The sequence below is a fragment of the Lissotriton helveticus genome, chromosome 1_1 (genome assembly GCF_964261635.1).
Source record: "Lissotriton helveticus chromosome 1_1, aLisHel1.1, whole genome shotgun sequence".
NCBI lineage: Eukaryota > Metazoa > Chordata > Amphibia > Caudata > Salamandridae > Lissotriton > Lissotriton helveticus.
In genome coordinates, this window is record NC_136057.1 from 1364758559 (window position 1) to 1364782644 (window position 24086).

The following is a 24086-nucleotide window of genomic DNA, read 5'->3' on the forward strand; positions in this document are numbered from 1 at the left end:
TCCCCCCTACTTCCACTACCAGGGCTCTCCCGAAAGGACAAATATTACACTACTCGAGCCCTTCAGGTATGGACTGAGCACTCAGTCACCGAGGTGGAATCACTATTTGAAGATGGACAGCTACGGACCTATGACCAATTAGTGGAAGGATACAGCCTCCCTCCGGGCCAATTCCTGCTACATAGGCAATTCTTAGATAGCAGTCATCAATGCTGGGATTTGACTGAGGGGGAACCTCCAACGCATCCGGCACTACACACAATTCTGCTTATGGGGGCGGGTAGACACCTAATTACCTGGCTCTATAAGGCTATCTGGGAACTGATTCTTAAGTCACTGCACTCGTTGAGGCAGACATGGGAAAATGAAGTGGGAAGGGTATTCAATGATAAGGAATGGGAGAAGGCTCTGGAATATCCCAAAAAGGTTTCCAGAAACGCGCGATTCAAAAACATACAATTCAACATTCTCCATAGAGCATATCTCACGCCACAACGCCTCCATCGTTTTTTATCCAGACACCCACTTTGCATGTCCATGTTGTCAGACCCCTGAGGTAGGCTACTAACACATGTTTTGGGATTGCCCCACTATTCAGCAGTACTGGAATAAAATACACCAGACACTCCGAGTAACGACAAACATCACAAAAATCTCCACATGGGAAGCATGTGCCCTCTGGATGTTCGACAGGCAAAAGTCCAAAAAAGTACAGGGCAGCTTTGCATCCCTAGCTATTCTCTTGGCGAAGAGGGGATTGGCCATGTACTGGTGGGCCCCGAAGGGACCCCCAGAAGCAGCCTGGGTGGATGCAGTGAAAAAGGGGGTGCAGCAGAAGAAGAGGTGTTGAGGGATGAGGAAGTCAAAGGAATGCGTAAACACCCCATATTTCTGGAATGAGCACAGCTATTGCATCAATTCAAACACGAAACCGCACATGCGGAATCACCTGAGGCCTCTCGGCCCCAGACACCACACCTTTCCCTGATTGGACCGGCAGAAGTACGTAATAGGCTAAACCCAAGTATCTAAAGCGGACGCCCCGTAAAGGTCATGCCAGTTAACCCCATACATCAAGCCGGGACTGCCCGTAGAGGCCACCTCCACATGCATGCAATCATATTGTGAAGTCACATTAAAACCAACCGCACAATGGATCTCAGCGATACGCATTCCCTCCATCCCCTAATAACTTCCCAGTTCACCCCCGAAGTTTGTAGTTATTACTCTCCATCCGCAGTTCCAAAGCCCGTGATCGTAAAAGGGAACACATTTACTGCATATCACACTACATAGCACCCATACGTTAAAATGGGGATTGACATAAATTCATGACCACGAGAAACTTAACCCAGCCATGTTCCTGAATGTGTGGGGGGGCGTGGCTTAGCCGGATGCAATGTCAGCACCTTGAGTGGGCTCTGCCGGCCAAGCCTAACATCCTTAACAATCCTGCAGGCATCTCTCTCATTGCTGCTTGGAACTTGCACCATCGCCACACACCTGCTCTTGTCGCGCGTTCTGAGCCCTTTACTGCCTTCCTGGGCCGCTGCTGTGCTGAGTTTCACCGCTGTGCGAGCCCCGGGTCTGGGCCCTGTGTCGCGCGTGGCCTTCCCGGCCCTCCTGGAGCCGACCGCGAGATCCTGACCTGGGACCGGACCTTTGCCTGACGCAACACCTCCACTCCACGATCATCGGAGCTGGTAGGTGCCGCTGCTGCGGGGGCTATCTGCGGCGGGGCTGGTGGCGCGCTTGTCGGACCGCCCGGCCTATGTACTCCCAGGCACCATTCTCCTCCCTCGGGCGTCAGCGGCTCAGGCCTCTTCCATCGGGCATGGCGAGGTGGACGGCGCACTCCCCTTGGCTCCCCCGCTGTGTGTAGCTCCCCTCCCACTGTGACCTCCGGCTCCCCAGCGTCTGTGTGCAGCGGTTGCAGAATAAGCCCATTTGGTATCTGGGCCCCCCTGCAGCGGCAATCCCGGCTTGCCAGACGAGGTGCTCCCCCGGAGGCGGCCGAGCGCTATGTTCCCGCTTGCCGCCTCCCAGCTTGTCATCTGCTGCTGTGGTCGGTGGACGCCACTACCTGCCGGCCTCTCCTCCTAGGCCTTTGCCGATTGGAGTGCAACTCCTGCTGCATCCAGCCGCCCTATCCCGGTGTCCGGCCGAGGCATTGCATTTGCCGCATTGCCTTTGATTGTTGCCCCCTGCTGGGCCCTACTGTTGCATCAATACCCGACCCACAGACTATGCACAGTGCTGGCTCTTAATTCGTCTTCGGCCCAGTGCCCGACTCATCTAGCTTCTTCTCCTCCTGTGAGCCCGGCCGCCTGCGCCTCGCTTGGCGCCTCTTGCCCTCGCTAGACTGTGGTTCCCTCTGGCCTGCGTCTTTTTGGCCACTTTTACGCTTGTGCTGGTGCTGTCTACATTTGATATTCTTGTTGCCTGTGGTGGACCCCTCTGGCCAGCCCACTCTGAGCTGGACCCTGCTGTTTCTCCCTTAATTTGGCTGGTCGGCTGACTGTCTGTGGCAGTCGCCTGGTGCCGGACTGATCGCCTACCAGAGTCCATCCTCTCCCACGACCAGCCCACCTGTGTTCTGGCTCCGGGCATCGCCGCGTTTGTCCACTGGGCCTGTCCATTCAACTCTCCTCTGTTGGCTGGCCGCACCTCGAGTACATTGGTCTCCTACCTCTGGCCTATCCCTGTTGCCAGGCTGCTCCACTCACTTGCGATCTCAGGCCATGGGAAGGGCCGACCCCAAGCAGCCCAAGATCACCTTTGATCAGCAACGCCAGACGCGCCAGGAGGGTGCCGGTGCGGATGGAGGTGACCCCTTGGCTCCGTCTGAAATGGCGCAATCCCGCGAGGACGATCTAAAGGCCATCATGCTGGACGTTAAACCCACGGTCACCAATATAGTGGCACAACTGAACCAGCTGTCGGCCCGCCTAGGCACAGTGAAAACCCGTGTCGACTCCCACAATGCCCAACTCCTTCATGTTGAGACCAGGGTGTCTGACGCAGAGGACACCGCTAACCAGGGCCGCCAGAAACTGCTCAAGGTGGACAAGATACTAGCTGTTATCCGCGACAAAAACAAAGATTTGGAAGTGCGCTCACGAGGGAGCAACCTTCGTATCACTGGAGTGCCCGAGTCCACCAACATCTCTTTCATGGAGGACTATGTGGAGCAACTGGCTCGCAAGCTCTTTAGCAATGTTCTCTCCTCTGTTTTTATTGTTGAGTGGGCCCATCGTTCCCTTGGACCCCATCCAGGCCCTGGCCTGCTGGCTCATCCCATCATAGCCAAAATATTGAACTTAAGGGACTGCAACACCATCCTCTGGGCAGCCAGGGAAAAAGGGGACATTCGCCACCACCGCAGGTCAGGCGGCGAATGCCCTACCGGCCAAACGGATCCTCCAGAAGCACGAGATCTCCTACTCACAGGCGTATCTGGCCAAACTGCATGTTAAACAAGACACAATGACTCTGACCGGATCCAAGAGAGGCGCAGGTGTTTGCTAAAAAACTTGACAAACCCCACCTTTCTTCGCCTGCCAACTCCCAAGCTGCTGCCGATGATAACCTCAGTGCCAATGACTGACCTGTTCTCCAACCCCTGTTTTTGCATCTTTCGCATTGTTTGCTCTCCAAGCCTGTAATTCTTACTTAGACCTGTGAGTTCTAGTTGCCCCGGAGGCATCTCCGCTAGCCTATTTGTTTTTTGATGTGAAGTTCCTCCACTCCTTCATGTTTATTTCCAATTTCTGCAGACGCTAACGGCCTGGCCGCCCTGTCTCTTTAGCAGGGGTGTATGCTGGGCGCCGCCATGCCTCCACAGGATAATTCCCATCACGGGTGCAGGCTCTTCCCTTCCAAGTTGTGGGTCCCTGGGGTGGGATTGGGTGGTACGTCAGCCTGATTGGGGGTTGGTGTGGGTGCGGGGTTGGGGGATTCCCCAAGGGTTTTTTGTTTTGGGGGAGGGCTCTGGGGGATGGTTATTTGGGGTTTGGGGTTTGCGGTCTCCTTCTGAGGCCTTGTTGTTCGGTCTTGCACAGTCTTTCGTTCACGGCCTCTCTGTAATTAGGTATCATCTCCATGCTACTCAGATTTCTGGTTGTTTTGCTTGTTCTGCTGGCCTACTCTAGAGATTGTGTGATATGTCTGATTATATTATGCCGAGATGTTCCCTTGATTGTTGCACTGCTCTCTGCTCTCACATCCCATTGCACCACTCATTACAAATGCACGCAGCTCCTGCCCTCGAAGTCACTGCTCCTGTATATCCCTTCCCTGATTGTGGCACCATGACCGACACTACACTTTGGACTTGGAATGTCCGTAGGCTTAATGACTATCGCAAGGCACGTTTGGTTCACGCCCATCTCATTCGCCACAAGGTTGACATCTGCTTTTTACAAGAGACCCATCTTATACAATCCACTGCTTCTAGACTCCTTTTCCGACATTGGGGCGAAATCCATTCCTCTTTTTATTCCAATCACTCTCTGGGGTGTTCATACTGCTGCGCAGGGGGCTCCCATGGCAAACCTCTCAAGTGTTCACTGACCCTGGTGGGCGATTTGTAATACTCCATGGCACCCTGCGGGCTCAGGCCCTGACACTCGCTGCAATATATGGTCCTAATTGCGACGATCCAGACTTCTTCACTCAAGTTTGGCACCGCATCTCATCACTTGGTCCTGCTGCTCTCCTCTGGGGGGGCGACTTTAATGTGACTCTATCTGCCGCCTTGGACCGGTCTGGTTCCCATGTCTCCCACCCGCGCGTGGCCTCACTCCTTAACTCCATCCTCATGGACAACTCACTGTACGATGCATGGCGTCATGCTCACCCTGCGGCGCAGGAGGGCACGTGTGTCACTGGTTCTCGGGCTGTTGGTCCCGACTGGACTTATGGATCAGTACCCCAGACGCACTAGTCTGGTTAACCTCGACAGACCATATGGCGCGCACTCTTTCTGACCATGCTCCCGTCAGCCTATCCCTCCATCTCTCTCACTCTCCTTGCTGCACCTTCTCATGGCAGCTCCCGCCGAATACACTTCGTGATTCGGTCTTCTGCGACGACATACACACTGCAATCATAAACTATTTTTAGCTCAACAATGGATCTGTGGCCCCCCCATCCACGCTCTGGGAGGGTTTCAAGTCAGTAATCCGTGGTGAATGCATCTCCAAGCAATCCGGTGTTTTGCACTCCATCCGTGGCACTCTGGAAAGGATTGAAAGGGAGATCAAATTGCTGGATACTTCTCAGGCCCAGCACCCGAATGCTGATACACTTGCTCAGATACGTGAGATGCTGATCGAATTTTCTGACGAGGCGAATAAGGAACTTGCTTTTCTTGGTAGGGAGGCGCGGGCGCATTGTTTCGGTGAGGGCGATCGCCCAGGTAAAACTCTGGCTGATCTCCTTAGTCAGCCTCGCGCAGCATCGTATATTACCGCCCTGCAAGATGGCAGTCCCTCCCGCACTACCTCCCCTTAAGAAATCAAAACACGCTTCACTGCTTTTTACACTCAACTTTATACGGCCGGATCAGTCCCACCTCGTGAGGTTCTGGATCAATACTTCGATACTCTTCAACTCCTCAGACTCGGTAATTCCCATCGGGAATTTCTGGATGAGCCCTTCTCCAAGGAAGTGATTGTAACTGTTATAAACAGTATGCCTGGTGACAAGGCCCCCGGCTCCGCCGGCCTGCCGGCCTCCTTTTATAAGGCCTTCGCCCCTCTTTTGATTTTCCCACTTAGCTGCTATGTATAACAAGTCCTTTGAATCGGGCCAGTTCCTCCCGTCGGTGCTTGAGGCACTCTTAACCATACTTCTCAGGCCGGACAAGCCCCGCGAGCAGAGAGATTCCTACCGCCCCCTTTCCCTCATCAACACTGACAACAAAATCTTTGCCAAGCTACTTGCCTCCCGTCTACTTCCGCTCATGCCACTCATTGCCCGCCCGGTTTTATCCCCGGCCGCGCCAACTCTCACAACCCCTGGACCATCTTCTCTGTTTTTCATCAAATCAATCCGTCGCTTCCGGCAGTGGCAGCTTTACTTGATGCCACCAAGGCCTTCGACACCTTGGAATGGCCGTTCTTGTTTTACCTCCTCCCCCGCCTGGGCTTCAGTCAGGTCTACATACGCAAGGTGTTACTTTTGTATACTCATCCTACCGCTCGTCTCCGTATCAATGGACAGATTTCCGAGCCCATCCCTATCGGGCGCGGTACCCGGCAGGGCTGCCCGCTCTCCCCCATGCTCTTCGCTGTCGCTATGGAACCTCTCGTAGCTCGTCTCCGGCAGCACTATACTCAGAGAGGTATCGGTTTCGCGACTCGGGCTCTCCTGGTTTCCATGTACGGAGACAAAATTACTCTTTATGTTTGTCACCCTCAGGAGAATCTCAGTCCTCTAGTCCGGGAGGTGATACGTTTCGGTGGCTATTCTGGCATTTAGGTTAACTGGAACAAATCTGTAATATTTCCTCTCACGAACGCCACGACTCCCTTAGATTCTGATTACCCTTTCGTGTGGGCTTCGGAGCCCACTAGGTATCTGGGTGTTTGCTTGAGCAGAGATGTGGATGAACTCTGGAGAGCCAACTTTGGCCGCGCAGTAGATTGGCTAGGGTCCAAGGGCCAGATGTAGGAGCCTAAATACCGGTCGGGAACGGCCTATTTCGGCCGTTACCGACCGGTATTTAAGAATTGGCATGTAGGTGCATTTATTTGACAGAATCGGTAAATTTACCGAATCGGTAAATTTACCGATTCTGTAAAATACCGAATCGGTAATTTTACCGATTCGGTAAATCCAAAGGTAGGTGGGAATCTTCTGAGTCCCAAAGGCCTTACCGATTTGGTATTTTACAACCCAATTCAATTGGGTGGTAAAATACCGAATCCAGGTGTGCATGCACATGTGTGCATGCACACCTATGCCATGTGACAGACAGACATGCCCTTAGGGCATGTCTGTGTGCCACATGGCACACATGCCTGTATTCGGGGTGCTAGAGGGTGTCAAAGTGACACCCCCTGCACCCTTGCAAAAATCGGTATTTACCGAATCGGTAAATACCGATTCGATAATGCCCATTGATTCCTATGGGCTTCAAGGCCCATAGGAATCAATGGGCAATACCGAATGAGTATTTACCGATTCGGTAAATACCGATTTTTACAGATTCGGTAATTCAATTACCGAATTTACCTAAATCTCCCCCCTTCTATTTTACCGATTCATAAATACCAAATCGGCAAAATTCGGTATTTATGAATCGGTAAAATAGAATTACCTACATCTGGCCCTAAGATCCCTCTTTGGAATCGACTGCCGCTCTCATTGGCCTGGCGCATAGCGATTGCCAAAATGGTGGTGCTACCGAAGTTCTTATATCTCTTTGTTAACACCCCCATCCCTCTCACCGCTCATTTTTCACAAGGTTCACTCTTTGCTTATTACCCTGGTTTGGGCTGGACGGCAACCCAGGATCGCTTACAACACCCTCACTCTTCCGATGTCACGTGGCGGGCTGGGAGCCCCGGACTTTAAGCTCTATTCTCTTAGCGCTCAGGCCAGCTTTCTCCATTTCTGGCTCCACCCTACTCCGTTCCAACCCCAAGTGGCGGTGGAGGGCGACCTCGCCGCTCCGTGGCCGCTCACAACTGCACTGTTCGCCCCGGCAACACTCCAAGGCACTGAAATTGCTACGGTCGAAACCTTGCGCTGGGCCTGGGACGGAATTCGTAAGATCTCCGGCTTTGATATGTGATCCGCAAACACTATGCCCATTGCTCATCACCCTGCCTTTCCTCCACTCCAGTCATTGGGGATGGTTAAACACGCCGCTCGTCTAGGCCTCTCCACAATATCGGAACTGTATCCCCGGGAGACTTTCTTTTCGCTCGCCGCCGACTATGGCCCCATAGACACCCTGTTATTTTAACAACTCCGGTCTGTCTGCAGGAAGCTCCACTCCACCATTCCCCAACCTCCTCCCTCGTTGGGCACTCTTGATCTGCTCTATGCCTCTTCCTCTCCCAAGAAATTGGTTACTAAAATTTACGCGGACACGCTTGCAGCGTCCTCCATATCTACTGACCCGGGGCGTATTGCATGGGGTGAGGACCTGGGAATCGAGATCTCTCAAGTGGATTGGTTATATTGTTGTACCCAGATTAAACGCCTCTTCCCTAACTATCGTTTGCGCCTTATACACTTCAAATATATACACAGGCTGTATCGCACCCCTGCCCAACTCCACAGATTAGGTCTTGTAGCAAGTGATAGATGCTTGCGCTGCTCTGCACCCGCGGCTGATTTAGCTTATCTCGCCTGGCTGTGCTCCAGGGTCTCAGCATTTTGGCGGGAGGTTTGTGCAATTATCTCCGAAATTACCTCATCACCACTCCAACCTGATGTTGTGATCTGCCTCTTAGGCTTCGTTAAATTTTGCCCGATGCCTCTCGCCATTTGACTACTATGTTTTTGGTCCTTGCGCAGGTAGGGTCTCGATGTGTTGGGGTCGCAAGCCTGCGCCTAAGGTGGCCCTCTGGCTCGAAAATGCATCCTGCTGCCAAACCCTCCTGTCTGAGTTCTGGGACCTTTTGCCAGCCAAGTGTCGTCCACTGGACATATGGGGCCCCCTTGTTACCTACCTTTCAAGCCATGACCCACAGCAATCTGCGACTTCTCCCGTGCTCCCCGCCCGCGTTGGCCGCCGGTGCAAGTCCATGAGCTGCTCCCTTCTCCTTTACGGCCCTCCCACTCTCCCTGCCTCTCCCCTCTATGTTTGGTGCCTCCCCTGGTCATCTGCTTTCGCCCCTCACATGGATTTATGATAACCCTCCATGACATTGTCTCTAATGTGACACAAATGTGTGACTATCTCTGCTGTGCTGCAATGTATTGATGTGCTTAATATTCTGCTATTGTGGAACTTTGTAATTGTGGTGTGCAATTTTTTTTCTTCCAAATAAAGGTTTTGGAAAATTAAAAAATAAAATAAAATATATATATATATATATATATATATATATATATAGTACAGTCAACAAGGCGGGGGCTATCCGCCGAAACGTGTCTGAGCAGCAACTGAGAATAAAATCTTACTTTGGATATGAATTCACGGAGTCAGCGCCGTTCTTGATTGAAAGTTTGGACTGGTATTCAATATATATATATATATATATATATATATATATATATATATATATATATATATATATATATATATATATGTTCCTGAACATGTATTAACAAGGCAATCAGACCTGCAAAGAAGGTAGTACCCAGAATATACCATTGAGAAATGTTAATTATGCATTGTACGAAATGCTCTTGTAAATTCAAACATCCCTAGTTATCTTTCTTTTGTTGCATACATATGGTGCTATACTATGCCTGTACTATATTAATTTGTTATGTGGAATGCTGAAACCCAATAAACTAATTTAAACACAAAAAAAAAATTAAGGGGGGTTGGCGATCCCCGACATTAGAGGATATTACCTGGCATTACAACTTGTCAATATTAATGATTGGGTCTGCTCCACAGTATTGGACCTGGCATATCAGGTGGACAAAGGAGTCATGGGTCACGTAGCTGGTTATCGGCCGTATATTGTAAGAGAGTGGGGGAATCCTTTCCAATACACACATAGGCAGTGACACAAGCATGGTGTGAAGCAACACAAAGATTGGGGTGGGCTGGAAGGGTGACTGAGCAGACCCCGCTCTGGGAAAGTGATACGCTGAAGGAAGTGAGGCAATTGAAAGGCTTTCATAAGTGGACCCTCATAGGTATAGGGTAATTGGTAGACGTATGAAAATAGGGCTCTATACTTACATTTTAGGAGATGCAAGGCAGATATCAAATGGCGGAATCGGAGAGGTATCACTACTTGCAGCTCAGACATGCCCTTCAGAATCATATAAAAGAAGGAGATGTGCTGCCGGAGTATTCTCCATTGGAGAATAGGTTGCTACTAGACCCGATGACAGATAAAGCGGTGTCTCTCAACTAACGTAAAATCATAAATAATTCCCCATGATCTCTCTGAGGGAGGCGTGGGAATCTGATATAGGAATTCTAGAAGAGGAGGATTGGAGGGAAGCAGTTCAAAGCCCTAGAAAGATCGCTATAAGGTCAAGGTTTAGATTGGTCCATCTCGGCATCCTTCATAGGTCATACACCCCTAGAAAGCTCCATTATCGACTGGGCTGGACCGAATCAGCTCATTATATCCAGGGATGTGGGGAGAAGGGCACGTTCTTTCATATACTTAGGGCGTGCTCTAGACTGCAAGGATTATGAAAAGGGATTGTCCGTATCATGGCGATTGTAGTGGGACAACATGTCCAAAAGACGCAAGATTGCACACACTTGGTGTCACAGGAGACATAAGTTGGCTCAGTCACACCAAAAAGTGGTTGATCTCAGCTGCAGGTGTTGCTAAAAGGAATATTGCCAGAAACTGGGGAAGTCCGCTAATTTGCCCAATCCCCATACTAACAACACGTAATACGGATAATCCAATTATCAACGGCTACAAAAGGAGATAGGGCGGTATTACCCACACCTCCACTTCCGCTCGCTGTTACATCGGGGGCACCGACGGAGAGGTGAGCCGCCAACTGGCCCTGTTCTTTACCAGTTAGTTCCTGCTCAGGAGATAGGATTAGTCTATCATCGTTGAGGAAATAGGATGAGAAAGAGCCAGCATGGCCTGGAACCTGCATTATACTCTGTCTCTAGTTGGATACCCTGTCATTTGATGTTCCTTGACAATCAAGGAGCCTTTGATTATGGGTGGCCTCGATGGCTACTCATGGGCGCCCCTTAGGCTCCCCCACTAATGCCAGAGAACTGTGGACTGAATGAAGTTTACAGTTTATATACATCTTTCAAGGAGAAGCTGTTTAGAGACGCACATAAGTGTCTATACTGTGCCCTGTAAGATGAGGAACATCACAAGATTTGCGGTTTCTATGCGCCCTATGGGAGCCTTTGAGTGTCAGTTTTCTGGTTTGGCAGTTGGGTTACTATTACACGTCTGTTGGGTTATATGTGTAGAACCATTGGACTGGGTACTGTAAAGTTGTGTGCTTACTGTTCCCCTTTTTCTACACTGTAGAGCGGGGCCTCATACTCCCGAGCGGTCGCCGGGTGAGGTGAGGTCTTCACCCACACAAAGCTGGGTGAGTATCACTGTGAGGAAATGCCTCTGGGTGATCAAGCTAGTATGCTTTTTAAAAATGCAGAATGCAAATTATTCTTGCATGTGTGGCTAGATGGTTTCTGTGTACGCATGTGGATGTCATGCACCACTTTTGTCCACAGTCACTAATGTAGTTACACATCGTTTTGACCTGGTCTGTTCTGTTGTGTGTATTGTGATTGTAGTGGGGCAACATGTCCAAAAGATGCAAGATTGCACACACTTGGTGTCACAGGAGACATAAGTTGGCCCAGTCACACCAAAAAGTGGTTGATCTCAGCTGCAGGTGTTGCTAAAAGGAATATTGCCAGAAACTGGGGAAGTGCAGAACCTCCAAAGATTAAAGTCTGGGACGAGGACCTAGACTGGTGTCAGCTGGCAGAGAAAGCAGTATACCAGAGTAGAGGATGCCCAGGGAAATGGGGAAAGATCTGGTCTGCGTGGGAGGCATACAGGGCAGAAACAGGGTGATGCGCAAGGGAGAGTTAATGCAAGTGAGGAAGCTCATGTGAAGATGGCAAACTAGCAGAAGTGGTAATGAGAATACAATGTATTCATTTGTACCTGTGTGGTTTGATCAAGTGTCTAGAACAATGTAAGTTGGTGCACTACAGTTTGTTAACAAAAGGAGTTTAAAAAAAGAAAGCACTATAGAAATGCTGTAATACAATCAATCTCAAAGCGCAGACTCTTCACTTGAAAGTAGAGTTTGATCCTACACAAAGATCTACTAAGCCTTTCACCCTTCAAAACTAAAAACTGAGAACCATTTTCATTGAGTAAAAACTGCCTCCTTAAAGCATGTACAAACATACACTTGGGTATGAAGCACTATATAAATTACTTGAATGACTAAGGGACAGATTAATCAACACTTTGTATCAGTGCAAATCAGTGCAAAATATGGTATTTAGGGGTATAAGCCCCTTGCCCCGCCCGTACGTCACTTTTTTCCATGTTAAAAATGATGCACTGGCGGCGGAAGGGGCTTGTAAATAAGCCCTTTAGTTTCCAGCAAAAAACTTTTTTGTGGTGGAAGGTAGTCCTTAAAGTAAAACGAGAAGCCCTTTATGTTACGTTGTGCTACTTTCAATCGAAGGTTCATTGCATAGTCGGTCATTGGCGTTCCCACCTTACCACCCATGGTTTATGATACAAATCTCTATCTACTAAAACTGTTAGACAGGGCTGTGCACTAAAACAATAACACTTCTGAGTGGAAGGCACTGAGTAGGCAAAATCTTTTCGTGTTTTCTAACTTTTCACACAATCCATGTGTACAGAAATGTACAGCATACATGAAATGTGTAAAACATTTTAAAGTTTGGCTAGATATAGTGTATTGTACTGGTAGGATTCCAATCCTGTATAAACTTTATGCTAAACTGTACACACATACATCTTTGCACTGTTGTGTAAAGCTGTGTGCTTGGCACTAGGCAGCCTGTTTGTGACCACAGCTGGGGAAGAAAGCAGTAGCGCTATCTCTTAACCCCTTCCATGCTGCCGTCGGCCATTGGCCGACGGCATCACTACCTTGCTGGTGCTGCCGTCGGCCAGGGGCCGACGCGACCGCGCCTGTTTTTTAAAACGGCCGCACTGCCGCGAAATCGCGGAAGCAGCCAACGGGTTAATAGACATGGCTTTACGCCACTCTCTCCCTAGTACAACACAGCACAGCAGCTTTGGTTGTTGTGTTGCAATTGACCTATTGTTTCTACGGCAATGTGCCCTTATTCCCTCATTATGAGCGGCACGGTGTTAGATATTGGCTTACTGGTTGACTGGGGTATAAGCCCTGGTCAAGCAATAAACACAATCCAGGTCATGGTAAAAGGAAGGCAACTCTCAATTAACCTGTGCTCACCCTCTGGCAGCTTGGCACAGAGCAGTCAGACTACATTTTAGAGGCAATGTGTAAAGTATTTGTGCAACACTTCAAACAGTAAAACAGTGAAAACACCACACAATTGTTATCCACAACAGGTTAGGAAAATAGAGCTTAATTTAAAAAATAAAACTAGACCAAAAGGTCAAAACTCCAATGAGTAGGGGGTGGCCTGACTGAGCATGGTGTGAGACGTACTTCGCCAGGGCTTCGCACTCCGAAACCTATTTTGCCTTGCCTAGCAGGTTGGGAGCCCCCCTACTCCTGTGTTCGTGGGGGCTTCGTTGGTGCCCTGGATATCCATCTTGGCACTGCTGGCGACGCCCACGCAGAGGCACCACAATCTTGAGTAGAAGCCCGAGGGTGTGTCGGCCCTGGTCCATGGGTCATGCGAGTGCCGGGCCTGAGACCATACACCCTGAAGCAGTATCCTGGGTGGCCAGCGAGTCCTGAGCACAGGGGCCCAAAGTAGTCCTCAAGGTATTGGATTTGTGAGGGGGACGGGGAGCGTGCCAGGCGGGGACCCCGACATGAGGCTGGCCTGGTATCCAGCAATGAGCTGAGGCAATGAGCCAGAGACGCGAGACCGGACCCTGCTGGCATTGGTGTGCACAACTGGCAAACAACTGCCTCTGTGAGTGTCTGCTTCCTCTTGCATCATTTTTAGACTTGGCGGCCTCTGGGTGGGGCCAAGTGTAGGTTGTGGCCTTGGTAGGGCACTGCCGCCGGGGGCGCCTGTCTACACTGTTGGAGACCTCACTAGACTGAATGCGTCCCTACCGATTTCCAGCAGGGGTGGAGGCTTCCTCAAGGAATGCCTTGGCAGGGCCCCATGACTGATAGCTGGATGCCTGCTACATCTCCCCCCTGCTTTTGATGAGCAACTGAAGTCCTGTAGATGGACCTTGGGATGCAGATCCAACGAGAGACCTGAACCGCACTACAGGGCTCACACAAGGAAAAGGTACAAGGTGAGAGGTGATCGGGGTAGACAATCTTGGCCCCAGCAGGTGTTTCCCTGCAGTCTCCACCCCATACAATTAACCACACACATACTCCATCAGTCCTTGCATACTGAACAACTTGTTGGGGCTCCGCTGTGGAAATTGTGCTCTGCCCTCCTGAAGGGGTGTGCCCCTTGGACTCCCTGCTGCTGCTCATCTGAGTGAAGGGCTGCACTTTACTGCTGGGCCCCACGCTGCTGACTGAAGCCCATGCTGGGCTTGTGAGGACATCGCCGTCTGCCGAATTGGAGGGGCGCATGTTCTGCTGAATCGTCCACTTGTGGTCTGGGTGCAGGAGAGATGAACACCTCTGTGTACCCTGCTCTGGTGCTCTGGGTGCGTAAATCTTTTCACCTCCAAGGGGGTGCCTGAGATTCCCCCTGAGAGTACCTGCCCCGCAACATCGGAGAGGCTTCCCCCCACCACTCAGTCTACACCAGGAGGCCCCCTGGCATGAAAACCTGACCTCAACACGCCTGGGAGACCCCCACCTGCATCCTATTTTCCTATTCCATGGCCTCTTTCACTGAGCACTTCGCTTTGTGTGCCTTCTCCCCTTGGACAACACGGCTGGGGCCCCTGATCTGAAGCAGAGACGACCCCTTGGCTCACTTCTGGCACCCTGCCATGCCCCACGGCACGTCCACTAGGGTCACATCTGGTGCTGAGACTAAGGACATATCTGTCACCTCCTTGTGGCACAAAGCGAACGTACTAAATATGGAGCCCTCATTGGCTGGCACGGGGTCACCTTCGGAGGCTACATCCTCTGCAAATCTCATTCAAGCCAATATGGACAACTCCCTCCAGGAACTCTGAGAAGAGATTGGCTACCGCAAGTCTGAATTCAAGTCCTGAATCCATGAAGTCAGGTGCAATGTAGCGGGGCTCGGCAAACAATTGAACGACCTGGAACAAACATTGGATCCCCACACAGAAGACATGGAGGCCTTCTGGCTCTGGATGGCGAACCAGGAGGACCAGCAAATTAATATTCAGCTGAAGTGAAGATATTAAAAATTGCAGCTGGAAGAACAATATCTGCATCAGGGGAGTCCCGAGGGGCCTAGAGGGCTCCGACATCGTGGCCTTTAAAGCTTACCTCCGGCATGCCATCCAAGTGGACCTGGTGGCCTCTACTTCGGTGCTGGACAGGGTGCTTCGAGTGGTGGTGGTCCGGAGATGTCCGGACTTCTCCCTGAAATGCTCGCGCAGGTGCACTTCTTTGTTGAAAAAGAGACAATCCTGCAGTCGTCTCAGAAGTAAGCAGATCTGGTATACAAGGGCCACACTGTCCAGCTAATTTGGGATCTTGCACCTACTGCCTTAGGAAGCCGCAGATATTTCCATCCAGTCACCAACAAGCTCCTGTATCTCAACAATTGTTTCCAGTTAGGACACTTCTTTGCCATTATCTCCGACTGGGAGGGAAAACGCAAGACCATACAGTCACTGAGGGAAGGTCTGCACTGTCTGAATAGATCACCAGCTTCGATGGGGACAGCCACCCTCACCCACCTCCCCAACTCATACAGCTTTGCGCCCCTCATTGGGCACAGTAGCCTCCAATAACACTTCTAAAAGCAACGGGGACATCCTGTCCGCGAATTCAAGAAATACTTTATTCAACACCTCCGTAAGTTAGAAAAGCCCTCCACTCCACTCCTTTGACATCGGGATCAGTCTAAGCCGCTGGGCCACCCAATAATGCACCCCACAGATACTGGCCTCTAGTGCCCACCTCCCCCGCCCCATGGCTTGATGATCGCCAACCTGCTGAACGCATTTCTGCCGGACCGTTCTCCATCTGCTCTTCAGAACCCTAAGGCGGGACATAGCCTGGCTTCTTCCTGGCCATGCACTACAGGGAACACTCTGTAATTCCTCACTCCATCACACCACCCCTGTGGACACTGACTCCAAAAGAGAGGAAATGGGACCTACTGCTGGCCCGGGCAGTCGGAAGCCCTGGGGTCCTGGATGGCCTTGAGTCTGCAGTTGCCACCGACCCGTCCCACTGATCCAGACTTTTGGGGAGTGACATCCTCTATTTGGACTGACACAGTCTTTTGTTAGCCCGACCCAGTCCTGGGTCAATTGTTTCGGAACAGTTGGCCTTTGCCTCATGTCCAAATTAACAAGCATTTTTCTTTTGCTAGGTTTTCTGGCACCCCTGGGGACCATTCTACCCCCTTCCACTGTACTCGACCCATCGCACATGCCATACACCCCTTCCCTTTTTTTTGCTGTAGGCAACCTGTGCCTCTTATTTGATTGCCTCCTGTCGTCCACAACGACCGTGGGTCACCAGGGGATTACCTGCCACCTCTCCCTGCTCGTTTCCACTTTTATTGTCCCTAGGCACTCCCATGACCCACCTCACATTTGCTCCATTGGTGTTTCTCATATTCCTCTCTCATGACCTACCTCATGAGCACTCTCTGGTGTTAAACTTCTCACGTGAATGTGCGAGAACTAAAAGCAACAAACAAGAGAAAGCAGGTGTGGCAATATCTCTTGAAGCAGAATGCAGCTGTTATTTTTCTGCAAGAAATCCACCTCCTCCGACACAACGCTCCCCGCATGGCACACCCTATTTACCCCAATCGTCACTGGGCATATGTCCCCTACCAAGGCAGCTGGAGTTGCGATTGTTTGCAAGGCTACCTTTTGTTCAAAGGTCTTGCGGGTTGGCCAGGGAATGAGAGGATCATTTCTTGAAGCTAACTGTTCAACAGGGTTCACAAACCTCTCTCTCTTAAACGTCTAGGCTCCCAATCAGGCCCAAGATACCTGTCTCAGGGGCCTGCTTAAAGACTTCATGTCACAGGACGGGGTGAATGTGGTCATCAGGGGGACTTCAATGTGGTCTGGGACCCTGACTGTGACCGTAGCGCTGCCTCCTTCTAAGGAACTGGTGCCATGTCTGAGGCTCTCAAACGCGATATTGCCGTCATGGGCCTGGTTGACGCATGGCGATATCACCACCCAGAAACCTGGGATTTCTCATTCTTCTCCCATGTCCATCAGTTATACTCACGTATCGACTACTTCTTACTCACCCACTCCACTCTGTGTGACCTGGACACTACCTTCATATTGGTTATTTCAATCTCCGACCACGTGCACCTAGAATTGACCTGGTCTAGAAAAGGGGAATCAACTCAGCCATGCCCGCCTTGAGGCATTCCCTTACAACTACTATGCGACCAAGTAGATGTTGAGGACTTCTGATAAGCAATATCCAGCTACTTTGAGCTCAACACACACCCTAAAATCTAGGCACATACACTATGTGACGGCTTTAAGGCCACCATTAAAGGTGCAATCACTACTATATCTATTGCCCGGACACGGGAGGCCAAACTAGTTGATGCAGGCCTGATAGATGATATAAAGGAACTGGATATTTATAGAGCTATATATATATACATAAATAGATATATTCGTAAAATTCCAAACTGTTGACGCACACTCAGGACACAGTCAAGTACATTATATAGTTAAATCAAATTTCTTTATTCATAATCTGATAACATATTTCATCCTACATGCGGTCTTGATCACGCAAGTTATGGGATTATGAATAAAGAAATTTGACTTGCATCGTGACTGTGTCCTGAGCGTGCGTCAACAGTTTGGAATCTTGTGAATGATTAGAGCCGGGACGCTCCACCGGCATCGCGCCCCACCCCTCACAGGGCTGGAGTAAGGGAGGGAGCCTTCTTTTTTGTGAGCTAGACAGACAGACAGACAGACATACAGACAGACAGACAGACATACAGACAGACAGACAGACAGATACTCCAGAGACAGATCCTCCAGAGACACCTCCAAAAGTGATTCACGTCCTCTTGGTATTTGGAGGAAGACGTCCCACTACTGTTATTTTCCATGCCCATGGAAGTGCCTTCCCAGGGTATTCCTGGGGTTGGAGTGTCTGCCTCTTTGGAGTTTTTTTCCATGTACCGGTGTCTGGTGCCCTTGTGTAACATGCACACACCACTTTGCCCTTGTATCACACGGTTTGCTACCTCTCACATGTTTTTATCTTTGATACTTGCACAAGTGCCACCCTGCCTACATAACGCTCGTTCGTGTGCCTGAGTGTCTAGCACCTTTTGCAGTATTACACCTAAAATGATACTTTGTTCTCTCTTGTAACCGCACACTTGTCACTTTACTACCTCATGTATTTTTGGCTGCTCACAACTTTCACTACCCCATGTATGCTGTTTGCTCACAACTGTCTCTGTTACCTTTACTACCTCATGTATTTTTGGTTGCTCACAATTTTTACTACCTCATGTATTCTGTTTGCTCACAATTGTCATTATTATCTTTACTACCTCATGTATTTTTGGTTGCTCACAATTTTTAATACCTCATGTATATTGTTTGATCACAAATGTCACTATTATTTTTGTAACGTAACGTATGCTTTTGTAAGGTTTCTCATTATGTTCCATGTCTGTTCCTTTTGTGAAGCGCTCTGACACCTTCGGGTAAAGTCCGCGCTATATAAAACTGCATAAATAAATAAATAAAAATAAACAGATAGATAGATAGATAGATAGATAGATAGATAGATAGACATCACATTTTACATGTTACACCCCAACAACTTGTAATCGAAATGTATTTATCACATCCAATAAGTTCTGAATTAGAGGAGTCGGATTTTATCAGGCACTATAAATATCACAATAATGTACTCATATGACAGGGCCTAATAGTCATGATATAAATCCATGTCCGTTTGCAACAAAAAATGACTGTTGTTGCTATGACTGCTGCAGACTGGAGCAAGGTCGCCCCCTAGTGACTAAAACCATTGCTACCATTCCTATAGTTATCTGGATGACATTATATTTAGTTCTGAAAATAAGTCTTCTCACAGTGACAGAAAGAGGGTGTCCCTGGAAGCTCACACATGCAAAGGTAAGTGAATTACACAAATTCACAAGTCTGTGGGTATTCACAAACGTTTGCAGACAGCTACCCACCCTAAACACACTCCTACACTTACTCATGTCAAGAGCAGAGATAAATGCATATTTGGGGGTGGAAAAGTGGAAGGAATGCCACAGAATTGATGTGGTTTAAAGGGACAGAGTTGCTTTGAGGAGGAAATCATTTTATTTATGGAGAAAAAAAGCTTTCATTTGCAAATGCTTTTTAGTGCAACATTTATGCTTGCAGATATGATCACTATGAACCAATACCCAACCATATATCCTAAAATGTGAATAACATGGAATTTGCAAAGCATTCCACAGCTCCTCCTGAGTATTTATACAACTCAACCCTTCAAGTCATTTTCTAGTGCCCCCTAACTCCACATTGTGCTATTTTGTTTGTTTAGTTTCACCCCTTCCACGTTGCTATATCTCCGTTTGTTTCCCTCCCTGTGCCCTCTGTGTTGCTTTCTCCACCCATGTTTGTTGCTTCCCCCCGCACACCCATGTTGCTTCAAGCAATCCTTTGCATACCTGCCAACTCACATGGTGCCACCGTGTGACCCACAATTTCGGCTCCCCTCACACGGTCACCCGGTGAGGAGCCAAAATCACATGGTGGTCCAGGTATATGAGCTTTATGTTAATCATTTTATAAACTATGAAGGAAAGAACAAATTGGAAATCCCAATACTGAGCATACACAACTTACTCTTTGAAGAGCTGCAACAAGTGTTATTTAAAGATATGGCCCACAAGAAGTCAGTCCTGGGGGAAAATATTAAATGGTATGATCTTTCCTGTAAACAAGCCAAATGTTTCCTAAGGACTGCTGTTCTAGGAGGTGAAAGGAGCCAGATAGCCCAAGCCAGGCATACTTATAAAGTCTTGCGAAAACAGGCTAAAACAAGTTGGGATGACAGAATTTGGGAGGACATGCTGCTTGCAGTTAAAACAAATCACAACAGTCTGTTCTGGCTTACAGTGACCCAAATTAGAACAGATAACAACACAAAGAGCTACCAACATCATATATCAGCTGATATGTGGGTATCCTATTTTTCAAATCTCTACGAGTTACTGACTGATGTCCCCCCCAAGTCCTTGTAGTAACACAGCATCCTTTATGGGCTTTCCTCTGCGTGATACCACAGAATCTTATGGCTAAGCTATTACTTTTAGCTTAGAAGACACTGCTAGTGCCATCCTTGCATTACAAACTGCTAAGGCACCAGGAGACCTGATAAGATCCCAGGGGATTTATACAAATCGGAACCTCAGATTTGGACAGACTATTTTAATGTACTTTCCAATGCCATAGCACGAGGGGGAGAGATACCTGATTCCCGGAAAGGGGCAGACATTGTCACAATATACAAGAAGGGCGACGCTTGTGAGCCCTTCATTTATAGGCCAATTAGCCTAATTGACAATGCCAGAAGATTATTGCAAGGTACATACTGGTCAAGTTATTATACTGGGTAGAGACAAATAACATAATGTCAGCCCTTCAAGCTGGGGTTCGCTCCAAAATAAGTACCATAGACCAAGTTTCAAGATTAGGAACATTATATTGAAAATATGTACTACTTCAACAGCAGAAGCTCTATGTGGCGTTTGATGATCTTAGGGCTGCTTTTGATCACATTCCCCGTTCTAGCCTGTGGCATATCCTATTTAGGATGGGAGTTCCTGGGAATTTCATTAATCTCATGTCCAAGCTGTACAAAAATAACTTTGCACAGGTGCGGTGTGGGCATGCAGTAGAGTTAACTGAACGCATCCCTATACAGTGAGGGGTGCACCAGGGGTGTGTCCTTGCTTCTACTCTCTGTACTCTCGATATAAAGTGGCTGACATTCTGAAGGATTGCAGAAATGATTCCCCTACACAGAACGGTAGTAAGGTACTGATTATATTATTTGCAGACGACTCCCTCCTCATCTCCAAGACTCCAATGGGACTCCAGCTCCTTGATAACAAATTCACAACCTTCTGTGGGTCAAGGGGTCTGAAGCTCAATGCTAACAAAACCAAGTTAATGGTGTTTGGAAAGGGAGTGGCTAAAAACGTAGTCATATGTGCAGGACGGTAAACTCTGGAGAGGGTGAGGAGCTTTGCTTATTTAGGAGTTAAGGTAATGGAGAGCTTGAAGTGGAATGATCAGCTCAGGAAAACCATATTACTACTCGAGCATAGAGCAAATGCTATTAGCAGGTTGCATAGACAAACAAGCTCTCATGCTGTCTCACCGGCTTTAGTAGTTTACTGTGGTAAGGCACAAGGGGCTGTTCTACCTGGAGCTGAGTTATGGGGATGCACTGATGTTTCCTTACTCACTGCTGCAGAAAATAGATTTGTAAGATGGTTGGTCTCTGTCCCTAGCAGCACACCGCTAACTCTCCTGTTCTTTGATTTAGGACTTAAAAGAATTGCAGATCTAGCCGCTCTATTGTCTATTGAATTCGACTATGGGTCACCCCTGAGTTAAGGGAATTTAGAGATTGTCTTGTTGAAGTGCTCTCTACTAGAGGTGCCAAGTCGATATCCTGGGTCAAACAGGTTTCCAATTGGTTAAATAAGCTGATCTTAACAAGATTATGGACTAACCCAGAAAAAATGATCAAAATTGATCTTAACATCATGAAATCTAGTTACTGGGCTTACATCCAAGATAGCTATTTTAATAACCAGCAAGTAGATACATTGACAAACAGATTTTTAGACATTAAACCGTTTTTCCGTTTTGAGGAATTTTTAGATTTTGTTTCCTCTCCTTTAGCTAAAAGCCGTTATATTCATTTTTGATTTGGTATTTTACCCTTGAGATGTCTAACTAATAAATTACATAAGGTCCCAAGTCCAAGTATTTGCCCAGCCTGTGGCTGGGAAGACGAGGGTGAGGCACATATCTTATATTTCTGTTCCCACTATCTTGGCCTACGCCGGAAATTGATTATTCCCTTATGTCATAACCTAAAGGTGATTAAATATTTAGTGGCTTTTAGAATTTTAAAAAGTGTTACTACTCCTGTTATTGTTATTGCTCTGAGCAAATTTCGACAGGCAGTCTGGCAAAACGTAGTAGGCTTTTGAATTTGATTCCTAGTGTTTAGATGAATTCTTTTTAAATCATTGTCTGATTTTAACTGTGCCAATTGTATACTTTATATTTTAAGTAGAAAGATACATTTCACATGTTTTAAGTGTTTGCTTGAACTGCACATAACCATGCCTGATCACAGCTGTTTTTTTACATGCTAGTAATAATGGAAGGGAAGGAAATTTGAATAGCAGGAAACCGAACTGTGATAAAAGATATTTTAAAATGCACCTTGATGTATTTATTGTAACGTTATGTGTTGTATACCTTGATAGTACTTGGCTACCGAATAAAGTTGATCACTACTACATGGTGGCAGGAACATCGAGCTGACAACCATTGTAAACAGTGGATTTTCAGCTCGTTTTCAGAAGCTGTAAGCAGCCGATGTCCATTAAAAGGTGTGAATACACCCCAGGACATCCGCCTAAGCCTCAATGACTCTTTGCTTTTATCTGCCTGGTAGAGGCGTAGGGGTGGGAGGCCTTGTTAAGGTCAGAGTGCCTCTGAGGTAGCTCTCAGCATTAGGCTCCATTCCCTTCAAGCCCCCCCCACCACCACACACACAGGGGCATTAATTTGTAAGTTGGCAGGTATGCCTTTGTGATTCAGCTCTCCTTGTTGCTCCCCACCTATGTTCTTTTCTCCACCTGCATTCATTCCCCGCCCGCATTCTTTCCCACCACCCGCTCATGTTACTTTTTTTTAATTGACAAATCCAACTCAAATCAGTCAAATAAATGTAAAAACAACTTGCATCATTTTGTAGGGGTGTGCATGCTTGGTGCACATATTCTTGTTTCCACCTGTTTATTAGTCTTGCTGCATTGCATGCTGGTTTACCATGACTAAAACCGTTGGCAGAGCCAATAGATCCCAAAGGCAAGACCTAAAGGCTTTGCCAAAGCTTGTTTTTCGGTAGTGCTGCCCCCTTCCTCCCCGCCCACATGCCCACACACACCCTAATCAATTGCTGTCAAAGTGTTGATTCTAACATAACTGCATTCGAAGTAAATTCCATGGCCACCTCCTGCTCCAACATATCGACTCTGTGAGAAGTTCTATTTTTATTTTGTCTCCGAATCATTGAGCCACTATATCTAATGTGGTCGGCCGGGAGGCTCTGGTGTCCCGGTTCATCACCGTATGACAAAGGCCTACTGTAGCAGTTGTAACGTCGTGATACACCACAGCAGTCTGTGCGGAACCACGTCGAAACCTCGTTGAAAACTTCAATGATAGCATCCATCGCTCGTCCGTGAAGTGCTTCTATTTATACAGTAAAATAGATTTCAATTGTCTGGCATGAGCTCCCCCTTGTGGCGAATTTAGGGTACAATAGACAATGTATCAATCTTTGTAATTTTCTTCTGAACTTTTTTAGGTCTCGCCTGTCAATCCGCATGCGCATTGAGCAGAGCGAGACTATAGGGCTTTAAACAAAGTTTACCTAACTGCGGCGATTTGGTGCTGTGCCCGTGGCTTTTAGGTCAATGCGCTTGCGCATTGACCTAAAATGCGCGTGCACATCACCAAATCGCCGTCTGTTCCCTCAGCCGCACTCCTCCCACACCTTTGAAGTGAAGCTTAGCTTCACTTCAAAGGCCCCGGCTGCTTCACACCCTCATGCCGCTCTCCCCGCTCCGCCCCCTCCCCTGCCCGCCGTGTGCATTTCTCCTCCCCCCCCTCCCCACAGCAATGCCCTCCGTCTTGTTTCCTTTCTTGTTTTTCTTTCAGGTGAGATATCTTTTCCATCATTTGCGATAATACAGTTCTCATATGCATTTTTTTTAATTATTAGCAGCATATACACAGGCGCCCCTTCGGCGCTTTTGCTCTCAACCCTACTATCCTGTCAGCCGCATCTCTATAAGTTACTCGAAG